Below are 22010 nucleotides of genomic sequence, written 5' to 3' on the forward strand. Positions count from 1 at the left end.
CACCCTCCTTGAAAGCAGTGAGTCTTTTGACTCACTAATATCAAGCCTGTACTTACTAGTTGCACTATTTATGAAGCTGATTGTTTATGATTGCCATTCAGAAAGTTCTGCTGAGAATAACTATTTCCATGCTGATAAGTTCATAAGCAATAGTTAGTAGGATATTGACAATGTGTTTGGTATTAGTTTTCATACTTTTTGGCACTTTGGAACATTTCTCAGGGTTCTTGCTATGAATACGGATGAAACATTCCAAAGAATGAGGAATAACAGCCCTTTTTTTTTTTATTATTTTAAGGGACAGTAGTGAGACTGTTTTCCACTTCTGGAAGCATGTAGATTTGTGTTTCATTAAAAGCCATTGCATTTTAGGATCACAAGTTTCGGTGTAGCAGAAAGCCTGAAATCAGTGAAAGATTTCACTTTTGCCCGACACATTAATGCTGTGTAAAAAGTGTGTTTGCTCAGTCCTTGGTAGGAGAAAATACAGCATTTCCACTGTGAATAACTTTATATAAATCTCTGGTCACTGTAACCCCGTAATTCAAACTAGGCTTGTTTCTTTTCCCTGAAATTTGTGATTATGAACTTCTGAGGGCTGGCAGGAGCACACCCCGACGCTGCCAGCACAACTCTGGACGCGGCGCAGTTGTGTTTTGAGTGTCTTTTCCTGGGATCCTGTAATAAGCTTGCCTTGTATGGCATCGAGACAATTGAATTCTCTTTTGCATTATACACTTAGATAATTGCATTACTGTCTCTGAAGCCTTTTTGCCCCCATAAATGATTAAAACCTTTGTTACATGAATTTGGACTTGGGAGACATATTTAAACCTCCTTATACAGAATATAAGGGGCTGAAAGACTCAGCGGCTGCAAGCATGGAGGGTTTGCTGTTTTGTGATTTTCCAAGAGTTTAGAGTTTTGTAAAAGAGAGATCTGTATCCCACTAATAGTACTGATCACATGTTCTCTCATTTGTATAATTGGGAAAATTACCAATATAATGAAAACGGCTCCATCTAAATAAGTTCTCTATCCACAGCTAATAAAATAGCATCTACCCTCAGAGACCTGGAATTTCTCTGCTAACGCTTTTAGTTAAACAGAGCATTTTGTGTACCTACAGTAAGTGCGATATTTATTTTTTCATTATTCATGAAACAACTTTAATGTCACTGCTGATTTTCCTGGGAGGATGTTCAGCTCCAGCGTACCGGGGCTCATGCTGAGTTGTAGCTGAAGATGTCATTCACAATAAACGTGAGCCTCTGTGACAATACGATGGCAGAAGGTGAAGAATCTCTTTTCTTGTGCAAGGATGTGCGTGTGTCTCTCTCTGTGTGTGAGAGGGAGAGAAAGGGAGAGATTTGATTGTGTTTACAAGATTCATTCGCGGCACAGCAGGCAGTAGTCACATTGTAATATTCACCTTAACACAGATAATTTGATTTTCAACCTGGTTATCATGCATTTAGACATAACGATACATGAAAATATATGCTTTAGCAGTGCATTTTAAACAAGGTTGCACACTTTAAGTCGGAATATATTAGAGGTGAGCGTTGATTTTTGCAATTGCAGAAGTCCTGGAAAGCACCATTCCAGGTGTTCTGTGTTACAGTATTTCTGTAATTCTGTGTTACAGAATTACTAAGAGGAAAGTAAATTCTAATGGGTGAGCCTCAAGGACTGCCACCCTTTCTGGGCTGAACTCCACAGGATGAGCTTCCCCAAATTTGATGTCTCTAAAGGTGTATAAGTTTTTCCCATTTGAGAGCCTCGGGCACTAAAGGAATTTCTTCTCTGAATCCCAGGTTGTCTCCTGACTGGAAAATGAAAAGTGGAAGAGTCCCACGGCCTTTCTGCCCCTTACACTGAAGGGAAAACAAACCGCCTGGTCATAGGACAGATGTTGGCTTGGGTCACCATCAAGATCCTGACCTGCCTAACTGATGTGACACAGGGAAGGAGGTACCTCGATGCTCATCAAGAGCAGAACCTCATTACTGCAGCCTGGAGAAGCTGGAGAGGTAAGGGGATCTCTCAGGATTTTAATTGTAGCTGTAACACAGCAGCCTTCATGCAAGGCAGAAAGGAACCTGCTGCTTGAGCTGTGAGATTTCAAGCTCAGCTTAAATCTACAGAGCGGGGACGTGGTTGGGGCATGATTTTTGTGAATCACCTGCAGCACATTTGCAACAAACAAAAGCAGGGATAATTCTCCTGAAGTCAGGAGGGCTGAGTGTGTTTATACGAGCGGGGGCATTTGGCCCGAGTCCAGTTGGAGACCTTGCAGTATCGCACCTCTGAATCTTCAGAGGGTTTCTTAGAGTCATTAATATTGAGGCTGTATGGTACCCAAGGTAATTATCCATTACTGCTTGGGCCTGGCCCAGGAATTATTCCACAACATGTTGCCTCATTAGTATAATGTAATGGAAAGAACAGAAACAAACTAGAAGCTAGGAAAAATAAGGGTGCTAAGAGGAGAAGAGTGTGAAGAAAACAAACCCCGCGGGGTGAGGTCCTCCGACGGTGTAAATCAGCGCAGCTCTATCACCTTCCGTGAGGCTCTGCCAGTTTACACCCTGTGATGCTCTGGCCCATGGTTATTAGGAAAGTATGTTGTTGATATGCTCTATAATGGCTTCCATTACCAGCCCATGCTAAAAGAAGCAGCTGGTGAAAGTTATGTTTATGTTCCACAGATGGATCGGCAACGGCAGAGACATAGCTCTGTGTCTGGTAAACAGGTGTTTGACTTTGTATTTGCTGGCTAGCCAGAAGAAGTCAGATTCTTGGTGAGGGCTAGGCAAAGGAGATCGGTTTAGTTGCTGAAAAGGAAGAAACAATTCTTTTCGGTTGTACTTTACTTTTCTTTTAAAATGGTGAATAGTGCCCTGAAACGAATCCTGCCTTTTATCGGCATAGTCTAAGTGACCAGGAAGAAAAATTAATGGAGGGGAAAAAATCCCCAAACTGATGGGGGTATTCAAATGATATTGTCTCACCTCCTTCCTTGCTTGGTCATTTTAAGCAGGAGGAGGAAGGGCTTTGGCTTCAGAGAAAGTGAAAGATGCCTATAACGGACTCAAAACTTCCCATGCCAGAGCAGCAACTTCACCAGCTGCTGGATTGCAGAAGAGGACTAGTTAAAATTACAGTAGAGTTTAGCTATGCCTTTGCTGGGAGGTGGAAATATAATAACCTTTTTAATAAGAAACGTTTTGCAAACCAATTCCAACACCTGTAAATTTAATACTTAAGGGTGCAGAGCCAGTGCAGAAGGAGAACAATTGCTTTTCAGCTTACTCAAAATAAACCATTTATTTTGACAGCGTTTATTCATTTCTGATTGCTCAGAAAACAAAAAAGCAGCTGGGATTTTTTCTGGTCTCTGGATGACAAATACTTCTAGATGGAAGAATGACAACATGTAAATTCCTGGGTGAATATCATTCAGGCTAAAATTCCTTAAACTCTGAGGGTTTGGGAGCATTTTTATGGATACCCAGCAGTAGACTGAATCCTCATTAATAACTAATATTATGACTTGTGAATCATAGCGATCCAGATTCAGTACTTCCAGTTGCAAATCAGGTTATTATTTTACTCTTTGACCAGCTCTAGGGAAAGCTCCTTAATATGTAATGCAAAGAAGTAGCCTAAGGGAATAGAGCAGGCTGGCAGCATTTGCCTACAACTTCCCCACACTGCTGCTGGGCGTTGATCCTTCTGGCAGAAGGTTAAATGCATCCTGCTGAGTCCTTGAAACCAGTGGCCAAGGTGGCCACAAGTGGTTCTTCAAGACAAGAGGTGACCCAAGGGGCAGGAAGACCAGCTGGGACGGCTGGAGAACCCCGGGTAGGTCTGAAGTGAAGTTCACCCTCGGTGTTGTTAACTCATTATCACGCCTGTTTTATTGAAACCAAACTCCTCAAGAGCAGCTTTGGAATCGGCGTGTTATGTCGGGAAGGTAGCTGTTTAAATGAAGTGTGAGCAGCGCGTGTTTTTTGAGCTTCTGTTGTAGATGTAATAATATATGAAGGAATAGCAAGAGCAGCAGGTGTTGTCGAAATTTATGGAGGAGCAGCAAGCCCAGGCAGCAGCCCCACAGGAAGAGCAGCGACAGTTACCGCAGCAGATGGTCTCAAGAATTATGAACGTGGGACCTATCCCCAGCTGCCCCTACAGCCCAGTCCTTGAGCAGGAACCAGCAAAACCTTGAGTCCCAGGTCTACGTGGGTCAACTTGAGCCGCGAGGCTGGTGGCCATCAGGAGAAGCAGCCACTCTCCACGATGAACAAGCCCAACCCAAGCTGTGCGTATCGATCTCGGAGCAGCGGTTCTGCTGCCGACGAGGCGAGGTACATCTTGAACCAGTTGGGAATCCCAGAATAGAAGTACTGATAAAGGCTCATGGAGGAATTTAACTACCCAGACATCTGTTGAGTAACAAATACAGCTGAACATGCATCATCGCAGAGGTTCCTAAATTATAGTGAAGACAACTTTATGATCCAGAAAGTAGAGACTCCTGAGGAGAAGCCATCCTGGATCTACAGGAGTATATTAATGAAATTTGCAGATGAAACTTTGCAAGTGCATTAAAAATACAGCAGCAGTGTGTTTTAGGACTGACTTTAGCAGAGTATCGAATGTCTTCGGAATGAACTGTCTTCTCATCCATTTATTCATTTTTACTGCTTCACAAGTAAACGAAAGTCCAAGCCTACCTTCTCCTGTCTTTAAACCTGTTTGCATCATCCTTGCGTGCCAAACATCTGAGATCTGCAGACTCCAAACTACTGCACTTTGCAAACGTCTCTCTCGGGCAGCACACGGCTCATGACAGAGCCTGGGAGAATTAGAAAAAGGGGTAGGTGATAGCACTGTGCCCCTTCCCTTCAAAAAGGCAAGTGCATACCTTTGCAGAAAAAAACCCCATCATTTGAAACAAATGTTGAAGAGGATGAGGAATCTTAAGAAGCAGAAATATTGCAAAGATAATAATGAACAGCAAATAAGGCATGAGTTTTCAATAAGACACAATAGCAAAAGGGGCCTATAAAATTTTGGAGTACAAACAAAGAGATATTACATCACAGAGTGAAGTTCAAATAGGGCTTTTTTCCCCCCTCTGGTTGGTTTCAGGAGATATAAAATAGGCTTGTGCACCAAAATGAGCAGCAAAAAGGTTACACTGATTATAATGATGAACTTCTGACAGTAAGACTTATGACTTTTTAAAAAATGGCCCAGAAGTTTTGATTTACAATGACACTGGACAAAAGGAAACCAAACAAAAAGCCCACAAAACTTGATTCTTATCCTGAAACAGGGGAATGTGAAATCTTAGGGGAAAAAAATTTTCTTAAAATTTCTCACATAAATCAGCTAATCTTTGCCATCCTCAAAGCAGCCCTGAATGAAACCGGCTTCATTCCTCAGATTCAATACAGGGATAATGCCAGGTTTACTCTCTAATGATTCATTTCCTTACATCTGGAGAATGTGTCTTTTGAAAATTTAGGGGGGAAAAAACCCAAGGGTTTTTTTGGTGTTGGGTTTTTTTTTTTTCCTCTCTTGCCAAGTTTTAATTTGATGCATTCATTTCTCCATTACTGTTCTGTCCCAAAGTTTATTGTCTCAAACACTACACAGCAAAATCATTTTCTCATCTCTTTAGGAAGGTAACGTTTCAATTTACATTTGTAATAGTGAGGTATGATCATCTCAGCGGGACGGTAAGCTTAGTAATCTTCCTGCTAAAAACCTGTTCATTAGCTTCATGATAAAATATGCCTGGGTTATAAATATTTCCAGAAAAGAACAGTACTTTTCACTTGTCTACATTAATGCTGACATCTGCTATAGGTCACATGGAGAAAGAAATCTACCTCCAAAAGTGATTCCAATTCAGCGTTGTATTATGACTATTATCAAATAATTCCCCTCCACCCGATCAAAGGCTTTCTCCCCACCTAATGCTAATAACATTCATGGTCTTGAGCCTTTGCTTTTTTCGAAGATTTTAGACTCCCCAAAGCATCACCTAAAAGGTCGCTGAGGGGTCAGGGAGTGTTCAGCTCTTTGATGAGAAGGAACCAAGAGCTCCTTTTAATCTTAATATTCAGCTCCAGTACACACACACACAAAAGAATAAATAATTTGAGGAAGACTGGTCTCAGTCCAGGCACAAGCAATAGTGGAAGACTTTTTTTTGTCAAAGGTGCAATCTAAGAACTACCTTTGCAAGCAAGGAATTTGGAAGGAGATGAAAAAATGAAGGAGAATCCCTCTCTGGTTATTATTTCTGTCTGAATTCCAGTTGGAATTGGATTCAGACAAAGAAGATTGGAGACGAGCATGCTATCAACAAGATAGCAGCAGTGATATACAAACCACCACTAATGAACTCCCTTGATGTGTCCAGGGAGCTCTTCTAAAGAAAGCCTACAAACACCCGCCTGAAGGCTCTTCTTGCTTCAGGCTGGATGGATTTGCCTGCCGTTCTTGCTCTAAGTTAATTTGTAATCTACAAAACCAGCCTCCTATTAAGAGACAGAAACAAAAACCTAAAGGTAAAAAAAAAAATTAAAAAAGAAATGGCAACACAATCTCCATCAACCTGAAGCTTCAATTTTTCCATCTGCTGCACCTGAATGGGCGTTCGCGGTCATCGAACTGAGTCTCTTCAAGGTTTCATCACCGCGGTGGAAGCAAAAGCCAGTAAGAAAAGTCACTTGTGGATCCACATTTCGGTGAGGGAAGGTATAAAAGGCTCTGAACTGTCCCCGAGCAAGGTTATTAACTTGAAAAGTATTTAGCTGAACCTCTTTCCTGGTGCATTGACTCATGCCCTCCACTTCAGCAAAGCCAGATTACAGTGATTTGCCAACAATTTTGCAGCTGCAAAACTCAGGAAGGTATTTTAATTGCATTTTCCCCTGTGATCAGTTCTGTTGCCATATTCTGTGGTTGAAATCTTATTGGAATGCTTTAAATAGAACAAAGACTCGGTCGGCTGTTCTGCCCCGTCGCCCTTCCTCTTCCCCAACCAAACTGGTCCAGGTTGTTTGGATGGAAATGCTACTTTTATCTAAGAGGCTTTGTGCCTAGAAAGCGACTGCAGATGAGCTGTGCCGACAGGAACTCTTCATAATCACTGGCTGGGCCTTTCACACTCGACGTACGTTTCCCAAAGGAAGTGCCCTGAAAAATTTGTCTCAAGTTTGGAGATGGAGTGGTGTGAGCTGACTCAGAGCCATCGATGTGCTGATTTACCCCAGCTGAAGATCCCGAGCTGCGCAAAAATACCCCTCATGTTATATGTGAATCAGCTGTCTAGTAATCAGCAGGATCCAGATTCTGGTGGTTTTATACTTCCACAAAAGGCAGGAAGAAGGTTTTTATCACATTTTGCCTTCTGTTCAGCTCTGAAGCCTTACCGCCGGATGAAATCCCAACTCATTCCTATTTGCATTAATTCAAAGGTGGTTAAACTCTTTTGCTCTCGTCTTGTTCTTCACCCAGATATATATACTCACCTTGAGTAGTAAGAGCATCTCTAACTTGCCTCGTTCACCTTAATGGCCCATCTGGTGGACATGCAGAGATGATGGTCTTCAGGTCCAGCCTCTGGAGAGACGTGGCGTCTTCCCTCACATCCCTGAGTTGCCTGGTGGAGCAGCTTTTGGACCTCTTTCCATCAAAGAAGCCCAGCACTTCTGTTACCTGCCTGAGGTTGACCACCAGCTCCTGCAAAGTCACAAAGAAACGTTTAATATCAGATACCAGTTCCCATGAAATGTTTGTGTGGAAGCAGGATTTCTGCTGAGGAGGAGGAGGAGGAGGAGGAGTGGGGGTGGAAGCACGGCTTGATTAGGTCCCCTCAGTTAGATTGGATCTAGTTCCTATCTTGTGCTAATCCACCCCAGACTCCTGGCGGTAAGATCCAAAGCAGCATAAAGCAGATAACAGGAGAAGGCAGAGGGGGCTGGTCAGGGGTGTTTGTAAATAAATCTGGAACCTGGGATCCGCAGCCTGCTTGGTTATGGTTTTGTGAAAACACAATTACAGCAGAAAATGAAAGCAGGCTGTGCAATGAAAACAAGAGGAATGCCATCACCCAGGTTGGCTTGTGCTGCAAACCACCCTGGTCAATCATCCGAGATGAATGGAGGTATCCGCTGAATAACCTCACTTTGCAACTTTTATGTGAAGGCTTGATAAATGAAGTCGGGGAGAGGTACAAGAAAGTGATTAAAACCAGCCTGCACAAAAGGCAATGATAACCTCCCTGAGCTTGAAACTTTTTTTTCCCCCTTCTGCCTGAGTTTGTTGGATAATTAACCCTTTCGTCCTTCGGTCTCCGTACACAAACATTTGTGTATTCCTACAAAGCAGCTGCATCTCGACAGGCAATTTGTCACTGGTACTAAATCAGAGCCAGGGGCAAGGCCGTCCGCTTCCATCGGGGATGCTCGCAGCCAGGTACCGTGATCTGGAGTTTCATAGTGGCCTCGCTGGAGCAGAAGACCTTTTCCAAAGTTTAGTTTACTCATTTCTTGTCTCTGGGCTCTCTAGACTGCCCAGTGGCTCACTTGGGCACCTCCTTTTAGGAAGAATGTGTCTCCAGGTCATGCTGGCCAAATAGTTCTAGGGCATGCCAGTCTGTTGTCATAGTGAGCTCGAATGGGATATTATCAGGAAGATATTTTTCACTCTGAGGGTGGTGAGACTCTGGCCCAGGTTGCCCAGAGAAGCTGTGGCTGCCCCATCCCTGGAGGGGTTCAAGGCCAGGCTGGATGGGGCTTGGAGCAACCTCGTCTAGTGGGAGGTGTCCCTGCCCAGGGCAGGGGGTTGGAACTGGATGATCTTTAAGGTCCCTTCCAACCCAAACCATCCTGTGATTCTATGATTATTGTCCCTAAAGCAAAAGGCAGCTCTAGCATTATTGTCAGGCAGGGGCCAGGATTTCTCGTTGTGGACCTGGAACCATCATCTGTCATCTCTTGCCGTAAAATTAATTACTGACTTTTAGGACGACTAGAGTACGCAGCAAAGCATTTTACCCACCTACAACATAGATGGAGATGAACAGATTTCTCATCCCTGGTTATAATCCATTATGCTCCTAGATGTTAAAAGGACAGGGATCTCACAAACAGACCCAAATGTGGTCAGAGGCAGCTCCTTATAGTTTGGTTGCTTCATTTTTGGTCTGCCCAGGCGCATTAGGATACCGAATGAGGCGCTGAGGTGGGCTCTCATGTGAAGATATAGTGTGAGAATTAACAAAATAGACAGAAGTTTTCCCTTTCTTCCCTGATGGAGAAATAAGCTTTTCTATGGGCAGGACCCCCGCTCCCGAGACGTGGCCCAAAGAATGGCAGCAGCCCCACAGCCTGCGTTGAACAAAGCTCCAAGCTCTTTAAACCCTCACCGAGAAGCGGAGTCTTGGCTGAGAAATGTCAACAGAGCTTTTACGACAGCCTGAAAATTAATTGTCCTCTGAAATGGCAGTCCTCAATTTAGGCTTAATCTCTCTTGCATTACTCAGGTAGCTATTGTGAAGTATCACCCCGCTCGCTGCTCCCGCTGACAGTTTCTATATCCCTTCACCACGCCCCCTGGAAGGAAAAACAATCACATAAATCCCTCTCGCAGGGCATGCTCCAACTCGTTTCTTATTGTGGGGCAAATTTATGGGCGCGTTTACTGTGTAATCTTTAAGGGGGACTGGCTGGTGGTTGAAGGTCTAAAATTACAGATGACCTGGGTGTAAGCAAAAGTGGATTTGTTAAAAAAATCTGTATTTAAGGGAGGAGGGAAGGGGGTGAGAGAGGAGAGCTTAGATGTTCCCTGTGTAGTTTATGACCTTTCCTAAAAAAACGGAAAAAAAATTAAATAAATGAAAATAAAACCTTCAAGAAAGGTAGAAAAGCAATTTTCGTCCCCCAGCTCTAAATACCTGTTTATCCCATAGGCTGCCATGATGTGAGCATGCCCAGTTGGGATGATTTAGCGCTCGGCTGATGACTACCAACGGAAGGACTCCATGTGAAAAGGTAGTCTGCCACGGCTAATGGGCTCTCGTTTCAAAGGGATGCTGTGTGTACATTACCAGTGTATGGAGAAGGTGCAGAAAGGCCTCGGCAGACATTAGGAATGGAGTGTTGTTGATGATGAAAAGGCACTTTGCCGTTGAGGGAATGGTGGGAGAGAAAAGGCGTATCTGTCTTTTTGATTAGAAATGCATGCTTCCTTTCATCATCTGAGCTGAAAAATTGGCTTCTGCTCTTGGTTTATGAAACCATTTTTCTTTTCCCTTCCTTCCCAGGTTTGCAAACTCTTTAATAAATTAGTTACTGTGAGGTGCATGGGTGCAACAATCACCTTAGAGGCTTTTCCCAAATGCATCTTTAATATTTTATAAGTATTTAAATAGATTTATTCAATGTGAACAGCCTGATTTATTAACACTGGCACTCTGGCATGGAAAGGGGGTTCAATACAAATTATGTTGTGTCAGAAATTTTTCGTGGCTAGATCTCAATTTGCCAACGGATTCTTGGAAGTCAGGAAATAATAGGACCCACCCCATGTTAATATTTAATCAGGCTTTGGTGCCAGATAGGGGAGGCTGAACGAGACACGAGGAAGGGAGCCCTCTCTGACATTAAAATACATCATGGGCGTTCGCTTATTCGATGAGGGAGGGGAGAAGTGGGTCTCCCCTTCTTTGGAGATTTTCAAGACCCACCTGGATGCAGTCCTGAATAACATGTCCTAACATGCTCTGGACAATCCTGCTTTAGCAGGGGAGTTCATGATCTCTCTGGTCCCTTTCAACTCTAAAAATTCAGTGAAATTCAGTGCAATTCAGTTACTGTGGCAAGTGGGAGGCTCAGACCTGCCGCTGGATAAACCTGGCAGAGGAAGTTACAGTAGATGTGTGGGGGAAACCTGAGCAACCAGGGGGATGTCCTGGGTCCAAGAGATGCCTTTCCTTGTGCAGATTCAGAAAATGCTGTATGACAGCAGAGATGCTGACCCTGACGTGATAGCAGAGTTGCTTGGTAAACCACTTTGCAATGATGTAATGAGGAAGGTGCTCCCAAACCTCATACCATCCCTCATAACTGTGTACCAAGGGAAAGAAGACTTTACTGGTCCTCTGGAGGTCCGCACACTGTAGAGGGCTGTTTTGAATTTCCCAAAATTCATTTTCACTCTGAAGTGCTGTGTATAAGATTAGTTTTATTTAGCCTGGTACATTACCCTCATAAAACCAAATTGGTTTTATTCCTGCATGGAAACACCAAGCCACTTTCTCAATGGAGATTCTGGGTATGAATTTAAAATGCAAGGAAGCTGGGAAGCCAAGTTTTCCACAGAAGTGTTTGCTCTCTGGAATGGAACAGATGAACATCAGGGCAAGGCTGCAAAAGAGCTGTGCACGTCGGCGGGGCTTTGCTAAATCACTGCACCCAGAGGAGTTAGGAGCCTGCTCAAAAGCTGGCAGCATCTCATTTCTGCTGGGTACCACTGACACAGCCCCCCAATCCACCCCAACCAGGCAGAGGCTAAATAGGTGAATGAAGAGCAGAGGAGAAAGTTTCAGCAAGCCACAGTGGGGCTGGTCCTGGATGAAGAGGAGAAAAAGGAGGACATCTCAGATACCGCAGATCTTTTCCTGGAATCTTTCAGGATGGCCCAGCAATGAAGAAACCCTCCAGTGGTCACGACTGCCTGGCCATAATTGCATGCTGGTGTGTAAGTGCTGAGTTCTTTGGAGGGTGTGAACTAGAGTGGTGTGGTTGAAGTGCCTGGAATAACGCTGGTGGGCACTGGCTGAAGTTATGGCCTGTGGTTGAAGTCTTGGTGACAGTGAGCTAGTCTTTTGGTGGGAACTTCATTCATTACCTTTTCTCCCTTAATCGTGTGTATTTCTATTCCTTTAAACATGTAGCATGTTTAGTTTCCCTGTGTGCTTGCTTTATTTAAAGAAAGAAGAGTTGAGCTGCCAGTCCTTTGTAATATCAATATTAAGAAAACTGGACGATGCTCCAGTAAGGTGACTGGGTCAAAACACGGGGCTACCCCACACATCTGGTCCTGCCAAAGTGTGGTTGGACTGGTTTATTGTAAGGTTAGATTGTCGGGGAGGAACCCCTTAGTTTGTGCCTGGAAGATAAATGGAGGAGTGGAGCAGAACCCTGAGAGTGATTCTTAGGAGTTACCTGTGCTGTGGTGGATAAGGAGGTATGTCTTTCTGGTGTAGCTTATTAAACCAGTCTACATTTTAGGCTATCTTTTGCCTCTTATGTGGTGCAAAAAAAAATGCATGCCGCAAACTTAACTTCTAAAGCCATTAATTTGCTTTTTTAAATCACTGCAATTTTTAGCATTTAATACCAATATTCTTAGTAAGGGCATATTACGTCTTCATGGTGGCATAGTATGTCCAAGCAAGGTGATCTCTTTATTAGGCATTTTGGTAGAGTCACAAGCAAAGAAGACTCTATTATTCTTACCTAAGGAAAGAACATCATCATCTACTCTGAGCTCAAATATTAGGAATAGATTTTTCCCTATATTTTTTTCAAGTCGAAGCTAGATGGGGAAGAAGTAGAGGAGAGAATATCAGTGGGAATAGGGCAAGTTTCACAGTTCAAATATAGGAAGCTTCACTGTGTTGGTATTAAGAATAAGATTGTTATAAAAACCATTGTAGAAAGTTAAAGAAGGTGGTACTGCTTTTTCAGCTAAATCTCACTGTTCAAAAGTTCATCTGGACTTCTAGAGAATTTGACCAGCTAGAAGTATGCCCAAAAGCACCAAAATTTCATCCCCTTTCTTCCCCAAGGGGATGGGAATTGAAACAGAGGAAGATCTTCTGCGATGTTCCACTGATCAGGGCCTTTCTTGGAGAAATGCTCTTGTTCTGGTCTTCAGAGCAGTTACAAGGTACTACTTTCTGCACGAGTGAGGCCAAAGTGGTTATCTCAGAAATCCGAATGTGATTTTAATTATAGCTTTTATTATTGGAGCAGCTGTAACCAAGATTGTAACAGTCAATTATATATGGAGCTTTACTGGCAAAGGGTGTTTAATATTAAACAATCATTGCTAACCGTGAACATACCTGATATAATAATGAACTTTATTTGGAAGATCAGCATGAGATAAAGGAGTTAAATTTAGCTGTGGAGTCGGTAAAAATAACACGAAGGGATATCATGAATTCATTTTATTTGGAAACAGAAAACTCTGAATGTTGTTAGATTATCTTTTTGAGAGCATAAAGTAAATGTTTGGTAACCAGAGATTTGTATTGCTAGAGAGAATCACTTTCACTAAAGCTACAGTAACCGAATGTTTAAATGTGGAGGGCTGAGCTGTCAAAGCACGTAATAACATCTTTAAATAAAATGGAAGCAGCCAGAGCTGCCTTCATCGGTGTCCTCCTCTGACAACTGCTGATGGGTCAGTTGGGTTCCTGTTGAAGTCAGTGGAGAATCTCCCGGTAGCCCCCAGTCATTCCTGGCACCGACCTTCCCAAGGAAAAAAGGAGAAGGCTCCAAGCACCGAGAAAGGTGTGCTGCTGTCCCACAGCACGTGGGTCATTTATACCCCCGTGGGGTGATAGTCCCCACCCACAGCACTCAGAATCGTGGCTCAAACGCCCCTCCAGGAGATGTTTTTTCAGTCTTCTAAGTCATCTTTTTTTAATACCTAGGTTTTCAGCTTAACTAAAGGCTCAGGAAACCTCTTAGGCTATTTTTAGTTTATTTTAATTAAAGCTGTCCATCTGTGATAACCAAGGGTAGGCTCAAATCAGAAAGGCTCGTGTGGCAAAGTCTGTCCTAACCCCCCAGCTATGAAGCACTGAGAAGGTGGGCATGGGCTGGGCCATATTCCTGGTACAGCCGGGTGGTTGTTTTTTTTTTTTGTTGAGGTTGTTTTTTGGGGTTTTTTTCATTATTTTAACTTTTTATTTGTGTCTGGCTACGTGGGCTGTTGGCCGAAAGGATGAGTCCCAGTGTAAGCGAGGAGCCAGGATGGGAAGCAGCCATGGGATGCTGGGACTACGGAGACTGCCCTGGGCATCACCAGGACTCCCACCCATCGTCTGGACCACACTTCTTTGCCAGCAGGAGGACAATCCACCTCTCCTCAGTCTCATTTTTTCAATTCAGAGGCCAAACTAGGAGCCAGCATTTTGAATTTATATTTGGGCTTGGGTCTTTCTTTTCACTCTCCCTCTTGATTGCGGCTGTTCGGACCCGGTGGACCAATATTCTGCAAATAGACCTTGTCTTTATCAGCCTGTGAACTAAAATACTCCAACCAGAGCTCCCTCCTGCCCCCGGGTTTCCAAAGTGCAGCTCAAATTCTTAATTGGGTAACCTGAACTTCCCTGTAATCTACGTATCAGGGTGTATGGATGTAATGGCCATGTCAGCGCTGCGTGCAGCAACACTTTTAAGTCATATAATGGCCCTGTTCACTAGAAGAATAAACACACCGTGCAATTTAACCGCAAACCGGGGGGGATACAGAGGAGAGCCGTGGCTGGGAGGTTATCTACAATGGAAAAGCACTTATTTTCTTTTTGCAGATTTTGGGGGCGATCTGCAGCAGCGGCATTCGCCTTCATTTTGAGAATTGATTTTCTAATGGTGTCATCACAATGGTGAGGAGGAAAGGAAATGGAGAGAATTTCTTCTTGCAAGCACTTTTCAGCTTTTAAGAGGCTTTTGTGTGGCCTGTGCAAGCCTACAATTGGATATTGCAGAGCACAGGACTTTTATGCGGAGAAAAGGATTAGGAGAAAACCCCAAAGGTGTGAAAAATAACAAAAGGCAGTATTTGGAATTGCGGTGTTAGGAGACACAGCTGAAGTCAATGGGAGCTTGATCCATGAAAGCACAGCAGGACCGCGCCATATATAGGAAAGCACAATCTGTCAAAATTAAGTGTGTAGTTTATGGTATGCTTTTTGTTCGAAATAACATATTACCTCCTATTTATAGTAAAGCAGACTAAACAGTTCTATATGTCTGCATTTAAGGTTCGCAGACAGAGAGCGAGGATACCTTTTACCTGGAAATTGTAGAGTCAGAGCTCAAAATGGTTAGCAGTGATCTAAATGAATACCTGTGATTTTACAGGGGTATAAATCTCCAGCTGCTGCTTACACAGCCCCGCGCTGTCTGCAGCACTGCCTGGATCTGAAGATCACTGCTGGAGGACTACTAGGAAACAAATGAACTCGCAATGCATAGTGTCTTAAAGGAAACTATAAATGGGATAGGTCAAGGACTAGGCATGTAAGCGACAGGAAAAAAATCTTCCTTTTAGTTTATACAACTCCCGCTTCCATGTCTGTGCGGATTCCTAATAAGGAATAGTAACTTTTGGAGGCACTAGGCCTGGACATATTTCCTGACCTTATAATTCTCACAGTTCTAGACATTCCAAGGTAGGGGGTCATTCAGACAGAGTTGTAATTTCTTGTGCATATTTATTTCCAAAGTATCTTTTGCATAGTTTCCCAGTGAAATCATGTGCTGGGGCTGGGGAATGCTAAATAGGTTATTTTTCAAGCTTGCATATAAAGGGCCTGTCAAAGTGGACTGGTTTGGACTTATCAAGTAAAAGTGCTGGAGCCAAACCATGATGTTTGTAGCTTGTCCTTCCCAACCCCGTTACGAGCCGGGCTCCCAACCTTCCGACAGGAGGTGACGTCAGAAGGTTAAGGAGCTCTGGTTTTGTTATCAGTGAGGATTTTAACGATGATAAAAGTCTTGAAAGCGTACATTGGCTCAAGAGGAGTGTGACCTGAGCCTTCCCCCAAAACTGACATTTTCTTAACCCTTCGGTGTTAGATTTGTGCTCCTTTTTCTTCCCATTCCATAAATAAACACACAGCAAATTTTAGGGGGAAAGAGGTTGGAGAAGCCCAGCCTCTCTGTAAATAACCTTAACTGGTTGTGAAAGCACATTTTGAATTCATTTTCCCAGTCCTTCAAGACACGTACTTTTTTTTTTTTTGAAGCAATTACATTTATCTGATCAAAGAATTAAAATACGTGAGGGACCAAGCAAGGCATCGTGAATTTCAAATATTCATTTCTCAAAATCCATCAGTCAAGCAGCAGCTAGAAGTTATCTACTGTCTGAAAGAGGTTTACAACCAAGTATTTGTCTGGCCATTTTCAAAATAATAATAATAGTAAAAAAAACACCAACCTCTGCTAAAAAGCCTGCAGATAATGTATTCATCAAGGAGAATCCAAACTTGAGAGGAAGGAGTTTGCCCTTAATGCTGGGTATGCCCTGCTCAAAGCAGCAGTAAGGAGGGTTAGTCAGACCTCAGCTTTTATCAAGATGCATCTAACTAATCTAAACCGAAATGTGGGCACTTTTCTTTCTGAACTCCAACAGCATGTAATGCATTGGGGAGCCAGGTTTTCAAGCCCTTGTTGAAAAGCGAGCGTAGAATTTCTGCTTGCGTCGAAATTCCAGTGAAGAAAAAAAAAAAAGAAAATCTTCAGCTTTTTCTAAGCATTTGAAAAGAATGGCAAGGGGGAAGATCCCGTGGAAATTGGGAGTGTTTTCACAGATTGCTGGTGACAGTAAGTATCGTTTTATAAAACACCAGTTAGGCTGCGTATGACATATGGAGACAATTTCTGCCTCAGCTATATTTACCTTTCCCTTTGATCTGATGGGAACAGCTCATGTCTATTGAGGCCGAGCTCGCTCTCTGGTATCCTGTTTGGTTTGCCTATTGGAAGACGTTTGGAGGAGCTCTGTTGACACGTGCCGCCATAACGAGGAGGGCAAGATTGTGCAATGAGCCCCATTTAGTCACGTGGAGGGACAGTTACGAGGTGATATGAGTGAAATGCATGAAGTGCTGCCTTTTTCCTTTATCATTAGAGAATCATTGAAATGTAAGACTGGAAGGAAACTCCATAGGCCATATATTCTCTTCTCCTGCTGGAAGGCAGGATCAATTATACGGCCATCCCTGGCAGCCATTTAAGTAAAATATTACTGGAATGAAGAGATATTCTTTATATTTAGAAGGGGGAATACTGCCAGCACAGTTAGTTAGTTACCTTCTGGAAAAAAAAAAAAAAAGAAGAAGAAAAAAAAAAAAAAAAAAAAATAAAAGAGAGGTTATTCCAGCTCTCTAAGAGTTATCATTCAAATTAGCTTGATGATTTGCTTGGGATCATTGGAGAAGCCTGACTAGAAGATATAAGCGGCACGTAAGACAGGATATGTGGAAGTGAAAAATAAGGAGATACGATCACAGAAAGGCAAAGGAACAGGTTGAACAGGCTTCCAGTTGAGGTGATGACTCCAAAGGCCAGATTATATTTAGGAAGCAACTGAATGAACATGTGGAATTCAAAAATACAAAGAGCTGTGGATTGTATTTTTGAGCTTTGAATTACCTGGTGTCTCTTTCAAAGATTGGAAGTGAGATTTTACATGGGTTGCCCCCCTTAATTAGCACCAGAGATTAGTATCTGTATGTCTGCTTGCTTACACAGCACTGGCTTTATTCATTCTGAACAAAAAAGGTACAATAATTTAAAGATTTGTTCAAAAAAAAAAGTTCGTTAAGGTAATTGAGGGGAGAGAGAAGAACAAGCAGTATTGCTTTTCAGATCCACATGGATCCAGCCTCTGCTGTAGTCGTATCCCTGTAAGGTTCCTTGCCTGGTTGATGGAATTTTTTTTCTAAAGCCAGACCATTTCATTGGGCTTTCGTCAGAGCTGCAGTTTTCTCTGCTCTGCCCTTAAGTGTAAACACTACAACTATTTGCAGAGTGTTATTGGTCATCTATTTTATCAATCTAATATTCTTATATTACGCATCTTAATACCAGTATTAACTGTTTTGGGTCATTTCTTATTTGTATACCAGAAAACTGCTTCCAATGTTATTACTTATTGGTCATAATCAATTAGGGAAGTTTTTAGACTATGGCAGTCTTATATAAATACACTGGCAAAGTTCACCTCCTATGATTTCTGACAATTAAATTGTTCTGTCACTTTGGGACCTTCATTAATCTCAACTTGTCATCCTTGTTTATGCAGGTTATAATGGCCTGTGTGTGTAAGTGAAATGAGATGCTAAAAGCCCTTGGCTGTTTAACTCTTTGATGAAAGTCAAGCAGGATTATGTTGTTAAAGGGAAAAGTTGAATATTTTTTTTTCACCCCCCCCTCCCCCCCCAAAATAGCCCCATGGAAATTACTGTGCTGTTTAATGACTAGCTATGAAATAAGCCAAGGAAAAGCTTTAGAGAGGGGTGAAGAAAACCAAGTTGACGGTGCTGTTATCACGGTCCTTTGTGTGCCTGCATGAGTGCACATAGAAATAAAGATGTGGCAACGTGGACCATTTTCTCTTCCAGCAAAGTGCTATAAAAACATCGTGTTCCACAGAGGAATCCAACGGCCAGAGCTTTTCAGGTAACTTTGCAGGATCGGTGTTAGTCAGGTGAAGGACATGGCTGACTAAAGTCTCTTCAAACTTTGAGAATGGAGTGTTGTCAGTAGGCCCTTTGGTTTGAGTAATTCTGGCAGGCTGATGACTTGGGACCACTGCCGGCACCTTCTGAGGACTTTGAGAATTGAAAGTCCACTTACAGAATTGAATTTAGTATTGAGGTTCCTGGGGGAGTTTATAATTTTCTTCTTTCTTAAATTATCTCCAACATTCCAAGACCTGCTTTCTGATGTCTCCAAATGCCCCTTTCTCCATCTTTTTTAAGGTCTCCAAAGGCTTTCTAGAGGGGTCACTCTGCAGCACCAGCACCGTTACTTGTGTCAGCCTCAGGCAAGACCCTTCCTCTTGGAGAGACTTTCCAACCCTCTGACCTGCCATCAGCTCCTCACCTGGCACCACACACCGAAGCTGCAGGTACCTTTTATTCCATCCAGTTTGTCAAACCTGGTGTTTCCTCTTGGGCAAGCACCTGCTGAAACTGAAACCCAACCCAACACATAGTTGTTCTCATTTGGAACTGGAAAAAAGGCCAAAGCAGGCACTGGCCCGTGCTGGCAAAGCCGGAGATGGAGCACAGGTCTCCTGACCTGCTCAGGGCCTCCATCCCTACGCAGTTGGCCAAGGTTAAACAGGAATAGCCTTAGAGTTATCCATCTCAAATCTAAAAGGAGTGTAATGATATGCTATTCTCTGCACCCTGAGAAACATACGAGTGACATCCTCTCTCCGAGCACTAATTATCATAATTCTTAGACCAGAGAGAGATCCAGAACACTGCACAAATTATCACCCAATATCTTTAATAAATGTGGATGGTAAGTTACTTGCAAAGGTGCTGGTTAATAATCTGGAACACATATTCCCAGACCTAATTCATTTCAGTCAGGTGGGATTTATTAGGAATTAGGCTGTCACGCAGGAGTATGATACAACTCTTCAGTACAGTAAGTTCATACAGAAGCAGAGGAGAAAGCTGGTGCGTCTCATAGCGATGTAAATGACTTCGACCATACAGAGACAGACTATTTCTGACTTTCCTAAACGTTCAGATATGGACAACTCTTTGACACCGTGCGGGAAAAGCCAGTGGCACCCATCGATCTACTGTAAAAATGCTGCTGCCTGTGGTTAATGGCCAGGCTTCCTAAGGTACAGAAAGGAGAAATGGTTGAGCTGCTCTCCCATTTCTGCTTGAGCCAGAGTTCACATCACGACTACATTTCTTTTTTTTCTCTCATGAGATTAATTTATAAAGAAAACCCAATCCCACGCGCCTCAAGGATGCCCGTTTTGGATGCGGCTGCCTTTCGTTAAGTGCCTCGAGAGGAAACAAAGCCATGGGCTCCCACCAAAGATGCCTCAGCGTGTGTACCGAAAGTTCAGTAGGAGAAACGCGAGTCTTGGAGGCAAACTGCCAGATGTTATTTGTCGAAGCTGCCTCTAGGCTGCTCTGAAGCATATACCAACACATGTGGCAGGGCAGAATGAGAGTCAGGGCAACTTTCCAATTTTTTCTTGCTCCCAGAGGCTCTCCAGGGGAAGCTGAGTTTAGGAACAGAGAAACAAAGACCACGAAAATGGGAAATCGGTGTATTTTAGGTTCTAGTGCTGGGGCAATTATAAAGCGGTGTATATGTAATTTCACCTTATGTTTTGAACACAAACCAATATTCCTGTCTTTCTAGATACTTCAGCGTGTGGTGAGGTGCAGAAATCAGATGCAAATGCTCCTGGAGCCGTGGGGCCAGCGTTACTGCTCCTGCTTTGACAATGCCAGCTGATCGTATGCTTTGGGAATGAGGTAAAGCTTTAACGGGCCTTTTTTTGAAATAGACTTTTTAAAAGCCACACTGGATTTCACTCAAGAGCACGCTAAGAGAATCTTGAGTTTAGCCAGTTCATTTCCACCCACTGCCTTCATACATCCATATAAAATAAACAGACTGAAACATTTGTAGTATTGGTAGCAAAAAGAAGTGATTCATCCTACAAAAGAGAAAAACACTTGCCCAAATAAACATGACATAGTGGTGAAGCACTGTTCTTGAAGTACCAACCCCACAAAGATGCTATTGCTTATGTTCTTCTTACATTATCATCTTTCCATGAACAGGCGGTTTACTGAGACTGATATCTATGGGGAAAGTCTATTTTTAGCATGTGTTTGTACATTGGCCAGTACAGCCAGATGCTGATATCTAATACTTGCCTATTGAAAGTTTAAAGACAAAACTGAATGTAGTTTAAGAAAGGAATTCTCAAAAAAGTTTACTATACAATACAAAGGGGGGGATATTTAGTTCCTAACGTCCACTTCTCTGCAATAAGATGTACCATTGAAGAGATTACGTAGATGTATTCCTTTTTTTTTTTTACCCCCTGTTGCAGCTGTACCTTAGGAACATTCTCCATCTTAATGTTGGCATCAGTCATTTTTGGTACTATGTAAATTATGGTATTTGTACGAACAAGGGCTTTGACCAAAAATGGAATTTTTTGTTTTCGAAGAAGCAGTTTTCAAATTTTCATTAAAGAGAGGAAACTAGCAATTTCAAATGAAAATTCCCCAATTTTTAATGAATTTCTGGGGCATTTTGAAAATGAACTTGGATAAAATCTACCTCACAAGTCATTTATCTGTCGATTACAGCCATCTAAATATCCTCAGTGTGTGTAAATCAGTTCCGTTTAGCAATACCAATTAAGCGAAATGTGGCTTTAAAATCTCGCAGTATATTTAAATGAAGTGAAAATATTTTCATTTTTTTAAATGAGCAATCTCACATAATTAATTAGTTACAAGTTTTCCATAATCACTGAAATACAGGGCCATAAAGAGGCGACCTAATACGGATGTCAAAATGAGTTCGTGTGTGTGTGTGTGGGCACTCACACGTCTGTGTATGCACAACACACACTTTTGTGTCCCCACATGCGAAGACACACACGCACGTGTATATATATATATATATATATATATATATACACATGCATAAAATCCCTGATTAAACTACTGGTGGCTACCTCTCCAGGCAAATAAGGCTCATAAATTGACACATTTTGCTTAATCTGTATGTAAAGCGTGTTACACATCACTGTTGTAATGCAGACATCTTAACTTTAAATGAGACGAAAACAAACATAAAATTAGCACTTTAGGGAACCCCCTGCCACTCAATTTGTGTTGGGTTTAACACCTTCTTATTTTATATATCCTTCTACATAAACAGTTTTATATCAGCCCTTGATACGGTGCCTTCAAAGAATTAAATGTCGAGCTGTTTAAAAGCACTAATTAGCAGCTTTAATACAAAGGGGAGCATAGTTATTAGTAAAATCTTGTAAACCTAGAATACCCTTCGGGCCCAGTCATTTGTGTGTGAAATAACTCAATAAAAATATTATATTGTTAATCACAAAAACCTTCAAGGGAAATGCTAAATCTGGGAAGAAATATAAAC

The 22010-nt window shown here is 42.4% G+C and overlaps 1 long non-coding RNA gene across 1 annotated transcript in view; it reads left to right on the top strand.

Moving 5' to 3' along the window:
* Positions 1–22010, top strand: part of LOC106901734 — a 103393-nt gene that overhangs the window by 15487 nt on the left and 65896 nt on the right. Inside the window, exons 11-13 of the long non-coding RNA XR_001414373.1 lie at positions 1818–2033; positions 18815–18963; positions 20235–20350. This is a non-coding gene — a long non-coding RNA (uncharacterized LOC106901734). The remainder of the gene's footprint in view (positions 1–1817; positions 2034–18814; positions 18964–20234; positions 20351–22010) is intronic.

This window comes from Calidris pugnax, unplaced genomic scaffold, assembly GCF_001431845.1.
Source record: "Calidris pugnax isolate Ruff unplaced genomic scaffold, ASM143184v1 scaffold219, whole genome shotgun sequence".
In the NCBI taxonomy this organism is placed as follows: Eukaryota; Metazoa; Chordata; class Aves; order Charadriiformes; family Scolopacidae; genus Calidris; species Calidris pugnax.